The 15,226-nt window shown below is 44.5% G+C and overlaps 1 pseudogene; it reads right to left on the bottom strand.

Annotated features, from left to right (window-relative positions):
* The window catches only part of LOC139043189 (sodium/hydrogen exchanger 9B2-like), a 64,430-nt pseudogene extending 50,668 nt beyond the window's left edge, over nt 1-13,762 (bottom strand).
* Between the last annotated feature and the right edge of the window lie 1,464 nt (nt 13,763-15,226).

Genomic DNA, 15,226 nt, shown 5'->3' with positions numbered 1-15,226 from the left:
CACACAGGTATTTGACATTTCCTAGCCTCTCTTGCAAGTCAGTGTGGCATGTTACTGAGCTCTGGCCACAGGACGTGGGCATGAACAATGTCTGCTACTTCTACTCTTCACTTGTAAGAAACCTCTCATGCAGTCTTCCACATACCCTCTCTTTTCCTGTCCATTGCCTGGAAACTAAGGACTCGACGGTCTTAGGGGATGGCACAGCCATAATATAAAAAGAGTGTGGGTTCCTGAATCACTGAGTAGAAGGCCACTAGCTGAACACCTGATTGAACTTTCCATGAGGGAGAAATAAGCTGCCTCTGTGTTGTTACTGAGATTTTGAGTTTATCTGTTATAGCAGCTAGTGTTACCTCAAGGTAATTTAATTGTGATGTGAGAAGTACAGTCACATAGTTAAACGGAGAAAGGAGGTATTGCCTACTTGGCTGGGGTCAAGCCTTGAAAGAGGACCCACTCTTGTGAAGAAAATAAAGACCAGTACAGGCAGAGAAACCACAGGATTAAAGGATGAGAGGTGAAAGAGAATGTGTCTGTAGGGAACTCTGTGTATATCTGCATCAACTACACCATAAACGGCAAGATGCGGAGTGGTTAGAGGACAATGGGATTAATCCTTACTGTAAATCCTGTGTCACTGCCTCCTAGTTGGGCCATTTGGGGCAAGTTACTTAACCAGTACAGATAAGTTTCTTCATCAGTAAAATGGTGAAAATGCCTATGTCACAGAAAATCTTAAAAAAGTACTAAGTACATCATGCAGTCCCAAAATAGTCCCCTCAATGCTTTCTCCTCCTTTTATAGGATTTTCCCTGAGAAGAAAGCATACATGTGCTGAAGGGACACTGGTAAATTCAAACCTTTCAGTCCTTCATGTAAACCACAGAAAAATAAAGGAATGGATTTCGAAAAAGGCAAAGAGCTTTTATGATATCAACAAGATATCTTTAATAACTTTATAAAGCTGTTAAAAACTCTTTAGAACTTATCATAATTGTGCTTTCTTTAACATGCAGGATACATGACTCTAAAAACACTGAGAACACCACCGCCTCACACAAGTGCATATACAGGCAGCTCCATTCCCCACATACTGTGTTCCTAGGCTTTGTGTGCAAAAGATGTAAACCCTTTCCCCTAGAGGAAACATCTGTTCTATCATTGGGGTCTGTGAGCAGCCTATCAATTATCAATAGGACTAGGAAACAGTTGGGCATGAACCAGATACTCAACAATTTCTTGTTACAGAATACATTCTGTAAATGTTTTAAATGAAGAAGGCATTTACATTATATTTGTACAGCAAGAGATGTCAGAGATAATCTAGTCTATGCGTAACAAACTCAAATACCTTCAGGGATAAACTCAATGTGGGGTCTGCAGCACCCGGTGAGGGCACAGCCCAGCTGAAGGCATCAGATCACTGCAGGCCCCTGGGCCTCATCTCATGTCTTCACTTCCCATCAAAAGAAACTGAAGAGATTAGGTTTAGATGACTCTTGGAGGCTACAGAGCAAACATATTAATGAGTCAGCGCAGAAAATAGAAACCACTCCAGGTATTTTAAGCAGAAAGAGATTCTACAGGGAATTGAGTGAACTGTTCAAAGGGCTAGAGAGCAGGGTCTACGCTGGGCCTCCAGGAAGGACTTCTAGAACACTAGTAACTGAACCACTGGGGAATGTACTATTTTTGCCTCAATCAGGAGACCCCACAGGGACTACAGCGTTCAAGAACAACACTGTAGCTGAGACCCAGAGAGGCTGGGATCTGGAAGCTGCCTGGACAGAGAACATAGAAGATGTTTCCCACCTCCCTCAACCACCTCCGGACAGCCAGAGAGCTGGTGCTTCAACACGACAACGCTGACCTGGCTGTCCCTGCTGCTGTAAGGCCCTCCCAACACCCACAGTTCTGGAGACTGGACACTCGCATCTCCTGCACCGTCCTTGTCAACAGAAATTCGCCAAAAATAGCAGGGAGATGCCTCTGCCTCATCCCTGCCTTCGAAATCTCAGGCAAGTCATCTACTTGCCAGACGCTAATTTTACATCCAGAACTCTACCTGCGAGGGAGTCTAGGAAATACTTTAGCTTTCCAGTTTCGCCTGTACAAAGAGGCATACAAGAAGCAAGCAGGAATGGATGTGAGGGCCAAACTTCCACATCCAGGATAGCAACTTTTGGTGTAGGCCTCAGGGCTCAGACCTACATCATCGACCTTTTCCCACTTATTCTACAATGCCTTCTAGGGAAATCCTAAAAAAAGGAAAAAATTAAAAAATAAAAATACAGGCAAAATATGCTGGAAAATATATTATGCGATTCAGTCACTTTGCTCACATCATTAGCATACCATGAATCCACTACCTAATTTTTTGTTAGGTATATTCTGATCCATTGGATTTTGAGTTACTGAATGGCAGAAACTTTATTTAATTCATATTTGTATCTCCTGTCCCCATGCCTGCGTGGCCCAGAGAAGACACACGGGTACTTGCTGAATTGAAACGTTACATTCTTGACTTGGAGAGAAACAGTAAACTAGAATTTCACGAGAGCACTTTGTAGCAGCAATAACTTCAGGCGGAGGCCCCATTAGAGAGATGGAGTGGGGTTGAAAAGGGCTTTTAGTCTTTCAGTGGAAACAGAGGTTGACTTGTCTCAGTAGGGTATCTGCCTCTCTCTATCCACTCATGTTATCCATTTCTTGACCGGAGGCTAAAGGAAATGCGGCTTCCTGCTGTTAATCTTCTAGGGCAACAAGTACACCAGCTTCTAGGGTGAGATAACAGGCTGCTGCCTGGGAAGTACAGTCACTTGACATGTTGATAGTTCTGAGAAATGCGTTCTCGGGCAATTTTGTTGTGCAAGCATCAGAGTGTACTGAAGCGGAACAAAATGTGTGACCCCAAAATGTGTTCTTTCAACATGAACATTATTTTAGGATTATTTGTAAGAAAAAAAAGACTCAGAGGTTTTTCTTGTTACCTTCACTTTAAGCGCCTAAAAGTGATACAAAAACCTGTCTCAGGAAGCGAGCTATGTCACCTTGGTGTGACAAGAACGAGGCAGTAGAGCGGGAGGAGCCTAGAAAAGCCTGTTTGCTGGGCTCCCCTCTGTCTTCTGTTTCTGCGTGGCCAAACACTTGTTTTCCAAATGTTTGCTCCTTTTCTCCTACCTGTGAACTGCCTTCCTACCCTCTGAAGCCCCTGGCTCTCCCCACCCCCAACATCTTTTGTCTTCAGCTGAGGATGGCATTTAAGGCGAGGGCCTCGGCCATTTTGGCAAGTTACTTGTTTTCCTGGGTTTCTCTCGTGTACACACGCTATTAGGCTTTCCTTCTCCCGTTAGAGTCTCTCGTGGCGATCTGATCATAGAGCGGCCAGAAGAGCCGGAAGGCAGAGGAGCATCTCTCCGCGCCCCGCAGCGCGCACGCAGCCCCGGCGGCAGAGCCCGCACCGCCGGCTGCAGGGCCGCTGACGCCCCCGCGGGAGGCCCGGGCAGCACGGCCGCCCCCAACTCGACAGTGGTGCCGGCTCCAGCGGCGGCGTCTGGGCGCAGCGGCACCTCGGCCCACAGGAGCCACACCCTCCGGTTGTTTTAAGAACTAAAATAAACGAGAGAAACCCACCGCAGCAACAACTAACAAGTGAGCGCGCACACAGCCACGCACCCCAGGGCCGCGCCCGCCTCCGCGCCCCCGGCCCGCAAGCCCTGAGGCCCCGCCGGTTCCGCTTACCCTGGCGTCTCGGGGGCCCAGCTCGCGGCCCGGGGGGGGACCCGGCTGCGCCGCGGCCCAGGGACGGCCGGGCGGGCGCCCGCACGCATCGCCCCAGGCGGCGCCCCGCCCTCTCGGCGCGGGAGACCCGGGCGGGCCCGCGGCCTCCACGGGTCCGGGGCTCGGCGGCGCGGCGCTGCCGGCCTTAGGCGCTGTGCGGGCGGGGAGCCGGCGGGAAGGGTCGGGCGAGGCCTCGCGGGGAGGGCGGGCCGGCAGCCCGCGGCGGGGAGCCCGGTTCCTGGGCCGGGCCGTCGCGCGCTCCGGGCGCACCGCGGCGCGTCTTCTCCGAGGCGCCGCGAGAACAGGACCCTTGCAGCGAGCGGCGTGGCGGGCGGCTCGTCCCCTCGGCCGCGTGTTGGCTCGAGCCTCCCGCTGGCCCGCGTGGATGCTGCGGTGCCGGCGGCAGCCCGCGTCCCTCCCCTCCCCTCCCCTCCCTTCCGCTTCGGGTCTGCCTTCCCTGATCGACCCCGCCACCCGAGTGTGAGCCTGGGCGCGCGCCCCTTCCGGGGCATTTCCATGTCCTTCAGAAATAAAGAATTTCTTACCTGTTTTTTACTCCTTTAAGCAACTGCCAGTTTTAATCACCGCTGTTCAGGCGAGACAGACAGTGTCCAGGACCGTCCCCAGCAGACAGGAGCCGCTCCTCCTCGTCTCTCAGGTGCTCCTTTGTGGACAGGATGGAGGAACCCAAGTCCCGTCCCATGACCTGGCTCAGGCCGTCTACAATGGTTATTTTCCTACACTGACTCTTCCTCCCTAAAGCTTGAAAGGCTTCTGGTGACATCCAGCTTCCTCTTACCACAGGAGTGAAATGTATTTTTCCTTTTCTTTCAGTCATATGCTCCTCATTGATCCATCAACCTGATTAATTAACCTTACTTTAGAGAACATGAACTTTTGGGCTCCAGTTTACTTTTATTGTTGACACTGTTTTATAGTTCACAGTTAGCTCTGAGAGAACTGACCCTGAGGGTCATGTGTTAATGTTAGAATCCACTGCAATTATTATAACAAAATGTTATCCTTTCATTGTCCATTAAAAATTTCCTTGTTAATATTAATTAACATTCTAAGAGAAAAGACTGCTCATTTATTATCTATATGTGCATCATACCATTTGGTCTTTTGAGGTAGCTACAAATAAAAAACAAACACAAAACGCTAAAACTAAAAGAACAAGAAAAAACTTCCTAGTACTCTCTCATACATGAATTTACTTGAACTTTTTCTTGGAACTTTTATTTTCTTTAGTTTTGTTTCCTGTTATATGATTCATTTATATTTATTTATCCAGAGACTATTTCTAAGTTTTATATCCTCCTGTCTGTTATCCTGGAATTTGGTGAAGAAATCTATACTTAATCTAAAAAATATCCCTCAAACTGATGATACTGCTGATGCAGATCAAGGCTGCCCGCTGGAGAGAAGCCCAAGGCGTCCTGGCCTACATACCCATCTACATCATCCTCCGGGAAGCACAGGACATCCTGACCTCATTGATCTGATTCTTACCCAAAGTTCTAGGACCACCCAATAACCAGACGCCACCTGCAAAGACACCATTTTAACATTTTTTTCATGATCTTTCCTTTGTCTTGTAAAGAAATAACTCACATACCTATGCCTTATAAATTTAGCCCTACCGTCAACCCATTGCAGCCCTTCACCGCCCCTGGGTCCTGTCCCCATGCTGCAGCTCTTCACCGCGCCTGGGTCCTGTCCCCATGCCTGCAGCTCTTCACCGCCCCTGGGTCCTGTCCCCATGCCTGCAGCCCTTCACCGCCCCTGGGTCCTGTCCCCATGCCTGCAGCCCTTCACCGCCCCTGGGTCCTGTCCCCATGCTGCAGCTCTTCACCGCCCCTGGGTCCTGTCCCCATGCTGCAGCTCTTCACTGCCCCTGGGTCCTGTCCCCATGCCTGCAGCTCTTCACTGTCCATGGGTCCTGTCCCCATGCTACTCCATGCTATTCTCTTAATAAAAGAGCACTTCTGCCAGACCTCGAGAGTCCAAGAAATCTTTCTTTTGACTCCTCGGCTCGCCAAGCCTGCATCACTGCGTTAGTTAACTATTATGTTTCTTAGGCTCATGTCAAATGTCATTGTTTATTTTAATAAAGATCTTTTAGTTAGACTAAGAAAATAGTACTTAATTCCAAGTGCTAACATCCATTAAGTATAAACACCTGATGATTATTTTTATTTTATATAACAGACCAACATATAGTTCTGAATAGTCTATAGTTCTTTTAACATAAGTTAGTGAAGCCAAACTCCTTCCTACCTTTGCTGTTCATTTATAACGGTGTAAAAATTTTAAATTAGTATCCACATACAGACCAATGCAGACCTGAACAAAAACATCTGAATATTGGGAAATAGAAATGAATACACTTTTCTTTTAAAAAACTTACTTTTTTCCTTCATATTTTAATTTTATATGCTTACAAATTGAGGCTTATTTTAAAAACTATTCTTTTGCAGTGATGTTATTAAGCTACAATGATTTCAAAAGAGATTAAAATATTTAAAGAATCAAATTCTTGTGAACAATGACATCCTTAAAAAGGGCTTGTTTTCATTAATATTCCATTAATAGGAAAGAGATGATGAGTGAGTTTTCTTCATAGCCGGGTTTACAGTGTATAGGAAGGGCCTGCCTTCCCAGCAAGGAGATCCTGAATCACAAGCTCCAGCCTCCATCAATGATGACAGGATTACCTGTGATGTAGGCAGACTGTAGTGATAAACACAAGGAGACCCAACAATTAGCCAGGTTTAACACAGGTTGTGTTTCTTCAATTTTTGTATGACTGAGATAACTAAACAATTTACTCTCCTGGTAACAGGAAACTTCACTTAACAAACAGAATTTAGGAAAATTAGAATTAAGTTTCGGGTGATTTAAAACTTCTGAGTGTTCTTGTGATCCAGAGCTAAGTGGCCTCTAGCTGGTGTTTGAGCATGTATCACATTCTACGCAGGGGCTATTAGGTATTTGGTCTCAGAATCAGAAAATTAAGCAGTTTGGTGATATATACCCATTCTCCAAATTAGGATAAAGTCGAGGCTAAAATAGTACACTTTAATTTTGAGACTCAGAACTATTCTAAACTAGCTGAGTTTTATGCCACTAATAAACTTTTGAACATAATCAAGTGTGTCAGTCATAAAGTGGTGGTGTCAATTTACAAATAGAATTGTTTTAAAAGATGGTGTATATTTAGTTGGTCAACATACACAGGTAATTCCACGAACTGGAGCATGCTAAATGTGTTTTTAAAATTTATGTGAATACTAATAATTATCTATTGAACTACAAAAAAATATTCTATACTAACTTCAGACATCTAAATCTGTGTAAAACTAAAGGAGTTAAAAATATTACTGTTTTTTCCCCACAGAATTTTTCATTTTCTAAAGAATTCAAGGTGAAGTGATCCTTGTGGTAGAGGTTTAACAGTCTTTTAACTTAAACATGGATAATAAAGACTCAAATTTGTGTTCTTAGTTTTAAACTCATCTAAAGCCTGAGACGATGGAAGAGGCAAGAAGGAAAGACATCATAATAGAAGAACAGAAATTTTTTTTTTTTAGGAAGAGTAGCCCTATGCTAAGATCTACTGCCAATCGTCCTCTTTTTTTTTTTTTTTTTTTTGCTGAGGAAGACTGGCCCTGAGCTAACATCCATGCCCATCTTCTTCTACTTTATATGTGGGATGCCTGCCATAGCATGGCTTGACAAGCGGTGCATAGGTCCACACCTGGGATCCAAACCAGTGAACCCCTAGCCACCAAAGTGCAGACTGCAAACTTAACTGCTGCGCCACCAGGCTGGCCCCAAGTTCAATATATGAAAACGGATCATATAAAGCAGATAAATCAGTTTATCAAGAAACAACCCCAATTCCCTCAAGTTTTTTTAAAAAGGCAAGTTCTCTGTTTTATATATGGACTCCTCTGGTCTCCTCTAAAAGGCCAATGGTCCTTTTGTTGCACATTTCAAGCCAGAACATTTCTAAATATTTGGTAACTTAAGTTCTGGCTAAACAAGGACAATTTAGCTTATCAGCAGTACCTCAAAATCAAGTGAGCTCTTCTGAAGATATAGATTCAGAGAAATCACAAAAGCCAATGTATGCTCCATTAATCAAATGCCTAGCAATTTCCCCAGCTATTAACAGCTGTTGTAATAGTTCTGACAAGTAGTAACTGCTCTGTCACTAAAACATTTCAACCCTTCTATCTGCCACATTCATCAACCACCTCATGTGCACCAAATCACTGTAAAGAGGAGCTAAGTGGCCAGTGACACACCTCTCTCCTGCCTGCTCCCTTTTCCTTCTTTCTGCTCACACGTTAGTTTCCAGGGCATGTAACATTTCAAGACATAACATAGGGGGATATTCTTGTGCTCTATTCCTTATAAATGTAGTTTCTGCCTTCACAGTTGTAAGCCATTTAAAAATATACAATAGCCATTAAGGAAGAAACTGGGGGGCTGGCCCGGTGGCGCAGTGGTTAAGTTCGCACATTCCGCTTCTCAGCGGCCCGGGATTCGCTGGTTTGAATCCTGGGTGTGGACATGGTACCGCTTGGCATGCCATGCTGTGGCAGGTGTCCCACATATATAAAGTAGAGGAAGATGGGCACGGATGTTAGCTCAGGGCCAGGCTTCCTCAGCAAAAAACAGAAGGACTGGCAGTAGTTAGCTCAGGGCTAATCTTCCTCAAAAAAAAAAAAAAAGGAAGAAACTGGTTACTAAATAGATGCAAAGTGGAAAGAGACAGAATTAGGAATTTCCATATATGATGACAAACAGTAAAAATTCATAGGAAAAGAGTCAGTGGGATTCTTCTAAATAAGTTTCCAGTAAAACTAAGAACACCAGATGCCAATTCTGTGTCTCCTGGACACAATTATATCTGGTTAACTCTCTCCCCATTTCACCTGAAGCTCTCATGATTTTGGAGGTTCGTTTGATTTACACTTAATCAAGGCTTCCCCAACTGTAATTTTTGAAAGTAACTGTTTCTCATAAAATTGAGTGATTTAATTTTTTTCCATCCTCCATTTTATTTGCTACAAGATTTGGTGACATATAAACTTGAATGAGGAAGAGTTAGTGGCTCAGATCAAAGTGGTCTTTCTTTGAGCAAATTAAATCAGAACTTATCCCTACCTCGTAAATGCAGCAACTTAACGATCATATGCTGTAACTCTGTAAAATGACATTACTTGATGAGCAAAAATAGCGGGCCAATGTGATTGAGAATAATGACCTCCCTGGGAAGAATAGCGCTTACTTCATCAGAAGCCAGGTACACGCAGAGCAGGGCTATTTCTTCTGCGGTTGCAAATCTTCCCGTCCTCTGTCTCTTCAGGAAGTCGCTCCGTGCCTGTGACCAGACACCACACCAGACATCAGTGGTGTGAGCTAAAGTATGAACTCACTGGCAGCTCCTTCAGGAGGCAAAGCAAGAGAGATCTACAGAGGCCACTGGCCTGCTGCCTCGATTATTCACGCATGATACATGAGAGTATCATTAATATTATTAACTGTGGGCCACGCAGGACTATGGTGACTCCTACGCTGCTCAAACTATTTGTGTTATACTAAAACCTACAGACACTGTGACAGATCAGGAAGTTAATCTTAAAGTAGAGGGTTTTTAAATTTTTCTGAAAATGTGGTGAAATATACATAATATAAAATTTATCATCTTAACCATTTTTAAGTGTACAGTTCAGTAGCATGAAGTGCATTCACACTGTTGTGCAACCAATCTCCAGAAGTCTCTTCATCTTGCAAAGCTGAAACTCTATGCCTACTAAACACTAACTCCCCAGGCCCCTCCCCCAGGCCCGGCTACTACCCTTCTACTTTCTGTCTCTATGCATTTGTCTACTCTGCGTAAGGAAGAGGGCATTTTTTTTAACTAAAAGATTTAAACACATTTAAAATAGGAGACATACCTCTTCAGGGTTTGGTCTGGCTTGTATTCTTTCTTGCAGAGATGGGGTATCAACGGTTCCTAAATCAAAGGGTGACATTCAGCTTGGTTACTTACTTAGACTGAAAAAGAAATTGGCAACTCAACTTTAAACTTCCTTTCCGTAGGATACAGGTACCAGAGAAATCCTGTCCATAACTTGGAACAGCAATTTCACCTCTTCTGCCTGCCCTTTTATTTCATAGGCTTATAACTTCTTTAACAGCATTTCCATGATTTTTAAAAGCACAGACTACAATTCACTATGACACTAGGCAGGGACTCTGAGTGAAACACCAGCATTTTAGTCGCATTACACTGACATGATACTTTATGGACTGTATGCAGTTTTACAGGTATTATCTCAGTAATCCTCACAACAACCCTGAGGGCTAGGTAATATCACACAATTCTTTACCAGTACAAGGACCCACATTGTCTCAATGATCTCAAAACCATTCTTTGCTGTCACGTTCACTCTGAATCCTCAGGGACAGCTCCATGCTTGTCACAGTCCTTGGTTCTAAATTTTCCTCATTATCTTGCCAGTTTTCATTGGCTTCAAATTCCTATTTTAACATTGTTTCATGTTTTTCATTGAAAAATATAATTTACAATATTTTACTTAAAAAAAGAAAAATAAGAATGACACTAAAATTTTTACAACCCCACTTAGTTCACCTTCCTACAGAGCAAGTTCCCCAGACTTTTTTTGTTAACGTATGTAACCTGTAAATTCTCAGGAAGCCTCTTTCTGACTGACAGTACTCCAGGAGGCCACACGGTCTTCCTACGGTCACGGAAAATGATCTGCAGTCATCCTTCAGGTCCATCTTTAGAGCGGGCTCCTCACAGCACTGCAGATTTGAGGTCTGCTCAGAAATAATTCCTTAATTTTATGACCATTTGCCATTTCTCTGGAGAGGCTGGGAAGCTTCAAAATTTGCACTTTCTGACACTTTTCTGTCTAAGAACCCTTTCTTTAGCTCCTTTCTCCTCTCACATTTTACTCGGAGGGGCGGCACTCTCCCCACTCTGGGAGGAAATTGCCTTCGCTACATTGCCTGGTTCATTAGAAACATTTTATACCTTCCATGTCACTGCAGCCAATAGTGCTGATAAAATTTCTGAAACCACATAACAAAGACCCCCTTGTATCCAGTTTCAGACAACATTTTTTTTTTTTAAAGATTTTATTTTTTTCCTTTTTCTCCCCAAAGCCCCCCGGTACATAGTTGTATATTCTTCGTTGTGGGTCCTTCTAGTTGTGGTATGTGGGACGCTGCCTCAGCGTGGTCTGATGAGCAGTGCCATGTCTGTGCCCAGGATTCGAACCAACGAAACACTGGGCCGCCTGCAGCGGAGCTCGCGAACTTAACCACTCGGCCACGGGGCCAGCCCCTCAGACAACATTTTGCTTACTTCTCTCATCAACAGCCTCCTTAAAGTCCAAAATTTCACCAGCAGTGTGCTCAAGATGCCTTGAGCTTCTCTAACACTCTCCTCAAAATCCTTACAGCTTCTACAGCTTCCTCCCACTGAGGAAAATGAGCGTCACATCTTACATGTGGCCAGTATGAATGGCCATTAAATGAGAGCTGTGGATCAAGCCTATGCCTTCTGCTTCATTCCACTGTCACCTGACTCTGCTGTGTCCATGGCACAGGCTGACACACCATGCTACTGTCTACCCAAGTCGTGCTGACCAGCTGTGACTCTACAGCCATCAGCACCATCCCACACACACTCATTCCCCATCATGTTTCCTTCTGGGACTGGCTCAGTGAGTCACAGCTAGTTCCTTGTCCCAGAGAATTTGATAACATATTTTCCAATCTTCTGAAAAGGCTAGCTGCTAAAACAATCACATTTTCCAAATCATTTTGCCATTTATTCCACCGGGTAAATGGTACCAAGAACAGCTAGGCTCAGGTATCACCAGTTTGTATGTTAAAACCAAGTGAAACTGTCTCTTCTGTATCCTCCTGTTTCTTAGTGTTACCGATGTTTACCTTTTTAGTCCAAGAAAAATTATACACAACACCTCCATAAGGGGAATGCTGTAGCTTGAAAGTGACAAGAAATTTTCACATATTGAGGTATATGGGGTAGCTATTTTGGTTTAAAACTGATTTGGCTTGAACTAAAGACACCTGACTTATAGCCTATCAAACATCTGCCTTAACCATTAAAGAGGGCATTATGCATTATCTCAAAGTAAAAGAAGGCACTCTTTGAAGATAAGGATGCACACTTCCCCTCCTGTGCCCACCAGTATCAGAACTCTTTAAAGATAGGTTCCCCTTCCTGACATCAGGGTCATGTTGACCTGCTTGCTAATTTGCAACTGAGTATCTCTCTGAAACTTTGATGAATATGTATCCTGGGTGTGTTTTATGGATGTTCTGTGTTCTAAAAAGGTATAAAACTGTACTGAAAACCATGCCTCTCTGGAACGCTTTCTTCCTTTGTAGAGACTGCCTGATTCAAGTAAAACGCACCTTATCTTTCTTATCTATAAAATGGTTATTAGTTATTCTGTGTCAACAAAAGGTATATAGTCGTCTTCCCTCTTTAATAAATCAGTGGTTTTCAACCTGAGGGGAGACCAGGCTGGATTACATCAGAATCTCCTGTGGGGCTGTCCAGCCTATTCCCCGTCAACTCCCCCCCAGATCCTAGCATACCCTCCAGGTCGTGAAAGGTCCCACAGGGAACTGCAATGCTTCCCCTCCTCAATCCCCACACCAGCTGTGAACTACTGAGAAAAACCTGGATCCTGGATGTTCATTTCATTTCTTTCCAGAGAGGAAGTTAGTAATTCTTCTTAGGTAGCCTATATTCATGTTGGTCAGTGGAACCAGGTGAAAGGGCATATCTAATTAATAGACACACCTACAGATATTAAGAAAATGAGAAGTCATTCCTAAGAAATAGGTTATTGAATGCTTTAGTTTGGACACATTGAATGTCCTTGCTACTAATAAGTTCTGCTTTTCTCCTTTCTTTTATGAGCGGTCAGCACATTTGGGTGAAGAGCCAAACAGTAAATATTCTTGGTGTTAAGAACCATTTGTTTTCAACTCTGCTGTTGTAGGATGAAAGCAGTCATTGCCAATACAAGAAGCAAACTGGGTGTGGATGTGTTCCAATAAAACTATATTTACAAAATAGGCGGTGGGCTGGATTTGGCCTGCAGGCCATAGTTTGCTGACTCACTTTGTATAGCATCAAGGAAGGTATTAATCCCTCCTTTTTATCCCTGGGCCAACCCAGGTGATTTCCACGGCAGAGCCCCTGTGTTCTGGGAGGCTCCTCTTACTTTCTTCCGCTGTCCTGTGAGCATGGGCTACTTTTCATCTTCCCCCCGACACAGTCATCCCTGGTCTGCTTCCAAAACAGTAAGCCCTGGTGACTCATGTCTCTTAACCCAGTGGTTTAGAATTGCCGCCACGTGCATGAGCAGCATGTAAACTGTTTGCCTCAGTGGCTTATTCCTGATGACTTAGGATCTCTCTCCCAACTGACTGTTAGACTGTTACCTTAACAGGATGGGACTCTTTCCCTTTTGAACTTGTCCCAATGACAGGCCACAGTAACAGGTAGTAAACAAGCTTATGGAGATCTCTCTCACAGTGGCAAGTGGGATGTCACAAAGGACAATTTCATAGCCCTGTGGAGCCTAACTCACCTGGACACAAACAGTTGCACCTGATCCCCTGCTGGATGAAGTCTGCAGCCACGGACTTTGTGAGGCCAATCAGGGCTGCCTTGGTTGTGCTGTAGACACATCTGTTCACAACTCCTGAGGATGAAGAGAAGGTTCGACAAGTGAAGGAATGAAAAACACAGTCTCCTCTAGAAAGGGAACACAAATTAGTGTCCCCAGTAACCAGTGTCATGCTTCCTCTCACCCCACTGTTTTTTAAAAATTGATATCAGGTTTTCTCCCTTAATAGGGTGAGTTTCTGAATTTAGGAAAATAGTATCATTATCGGCACAACTCAACTGAGACTCAGGTGTTGAGATGCTGCACTTAAATGACAAGTGGTTTTAGTTTTTCATCATCAGCTGGGAGAAACCTTAGGCAGATTCCAAAAGAAAATTAGGAGTGACATCGGCATCATGGTGGAGTGAGCTGTTCCCTTTGTCTCTCCCTCTTCGAACTACAACTAAATGGTCATTCATTGATCAGCAGAAGATACCCACACAGCACCTCAGGATGCCTGAGAGACCTGCGCAGCTATACATTTGAAGGGGGATGGACTACCCCTGGAGAGGTGGTGGAGATAGGTGAGTACTCTTCTGGTCCCCCAGCAGACCTGTACACGCATGCAGCTGCTCTCCCAGCTGGAGGCCCATAGTACTGCTGCAGCCCCAAGGGTGGGAGCATGCCTCGGTGTGACCACAGGAACAGGTGATGGCAGCCCTGAGCCCCCGCATGATCGCTTTCTCATCTGGTGGGAGAGCCCAGAGCCACTGCAGTCCCAGGGAATGGCTAGGCTCAGACCCAGTGGGGAGGCCCTGCCCACAAAGCACTAATGGCTGGTGTGACCTAGGAGCAGATGGCAGTGGAGCTGTGCACCCAGGCAAACAAATTCCCAGCTGCCTTGAATGCCCATAGTACCACTGCGGCCCCAAGGGGTGGACTGCAACTCAGTGGGACTGTGGGAGCAGGCAGCAGCCCTGAGCTCCTGCATAATTGCTTTCTTGTCTGGTGGGAGAGCCCACAGGGCCTCTGCAGTCCCAACAAGTGGCCCAGGCTCGGACAAGCAGGGCTGACAGGGATCACGGTGGGCTCAGATTACACAGGTGCTGCCCCCTCTCCAGTGGTGGCAGGTGGAATGTATGACCAGATACTATCAGTATGCAAATGCACAAATCCACCCCATTGAATGGTATGAAGTATATTAATACTCCTGACCAGAAGGAAAAAGACAAATACTCAGAAAGCAATCCTGAAGGCACAGAAGTCTACAATCTAAATGACAGAGAATTCAAAATGGCCATCATAAAAAACTCAATAAGTTATGAGAACTCAGAAAGACCGTTCAATGAAATCAGGAACAAAATTAATGAACGGAGAGAATTCTTCACAAAAGAGATTGAAACTATAAAGAAAAAAACGATCAGAAATGTTGGAGATGAAAACACAATAAATGAGATAAAGAAAAATTTGGAGACCTTGAATGACAGAGCTGATATTACGGAGGATAAAATTAGCAATTTAGTGAACAGAAATACAGGTATTCCAGAGGGAGAAGAGAAGGAGAATGGAGCACAAAACTTGTTCAAAGAAATAATAGCTGAAAACTTCCCAACCCTGGGGAAAGAGCTGGAATTAGAAGTAAAAGAAGCTAAGAGAACTCCTAATTGCATCAATGTAAAAAGACTTTCTCCAAGGCATGGATTAGTAAAACTGGCAAAACTTAATGGCACGGAAAAAATACTAAG

The sequence above is a fragment of the Equus asinus genome, unplaced genomic scaffold, assembly GCF_041296235.1.
Source record: "Equus asinus isolate D_3611 breed Donkey unplaced genomic scaffold, EquAss-T2T_v2 contig_193, whole genome shotgun sequence".
Lineage (NCBI taxonomy): Eukaryota > Metazoa > Chordata > Mammalia > Perissodactyla > Equidae > Equus > Equus asinus.
This window is presented reverse-complemented; position numbering and strand designations above follow the sequence as displayed.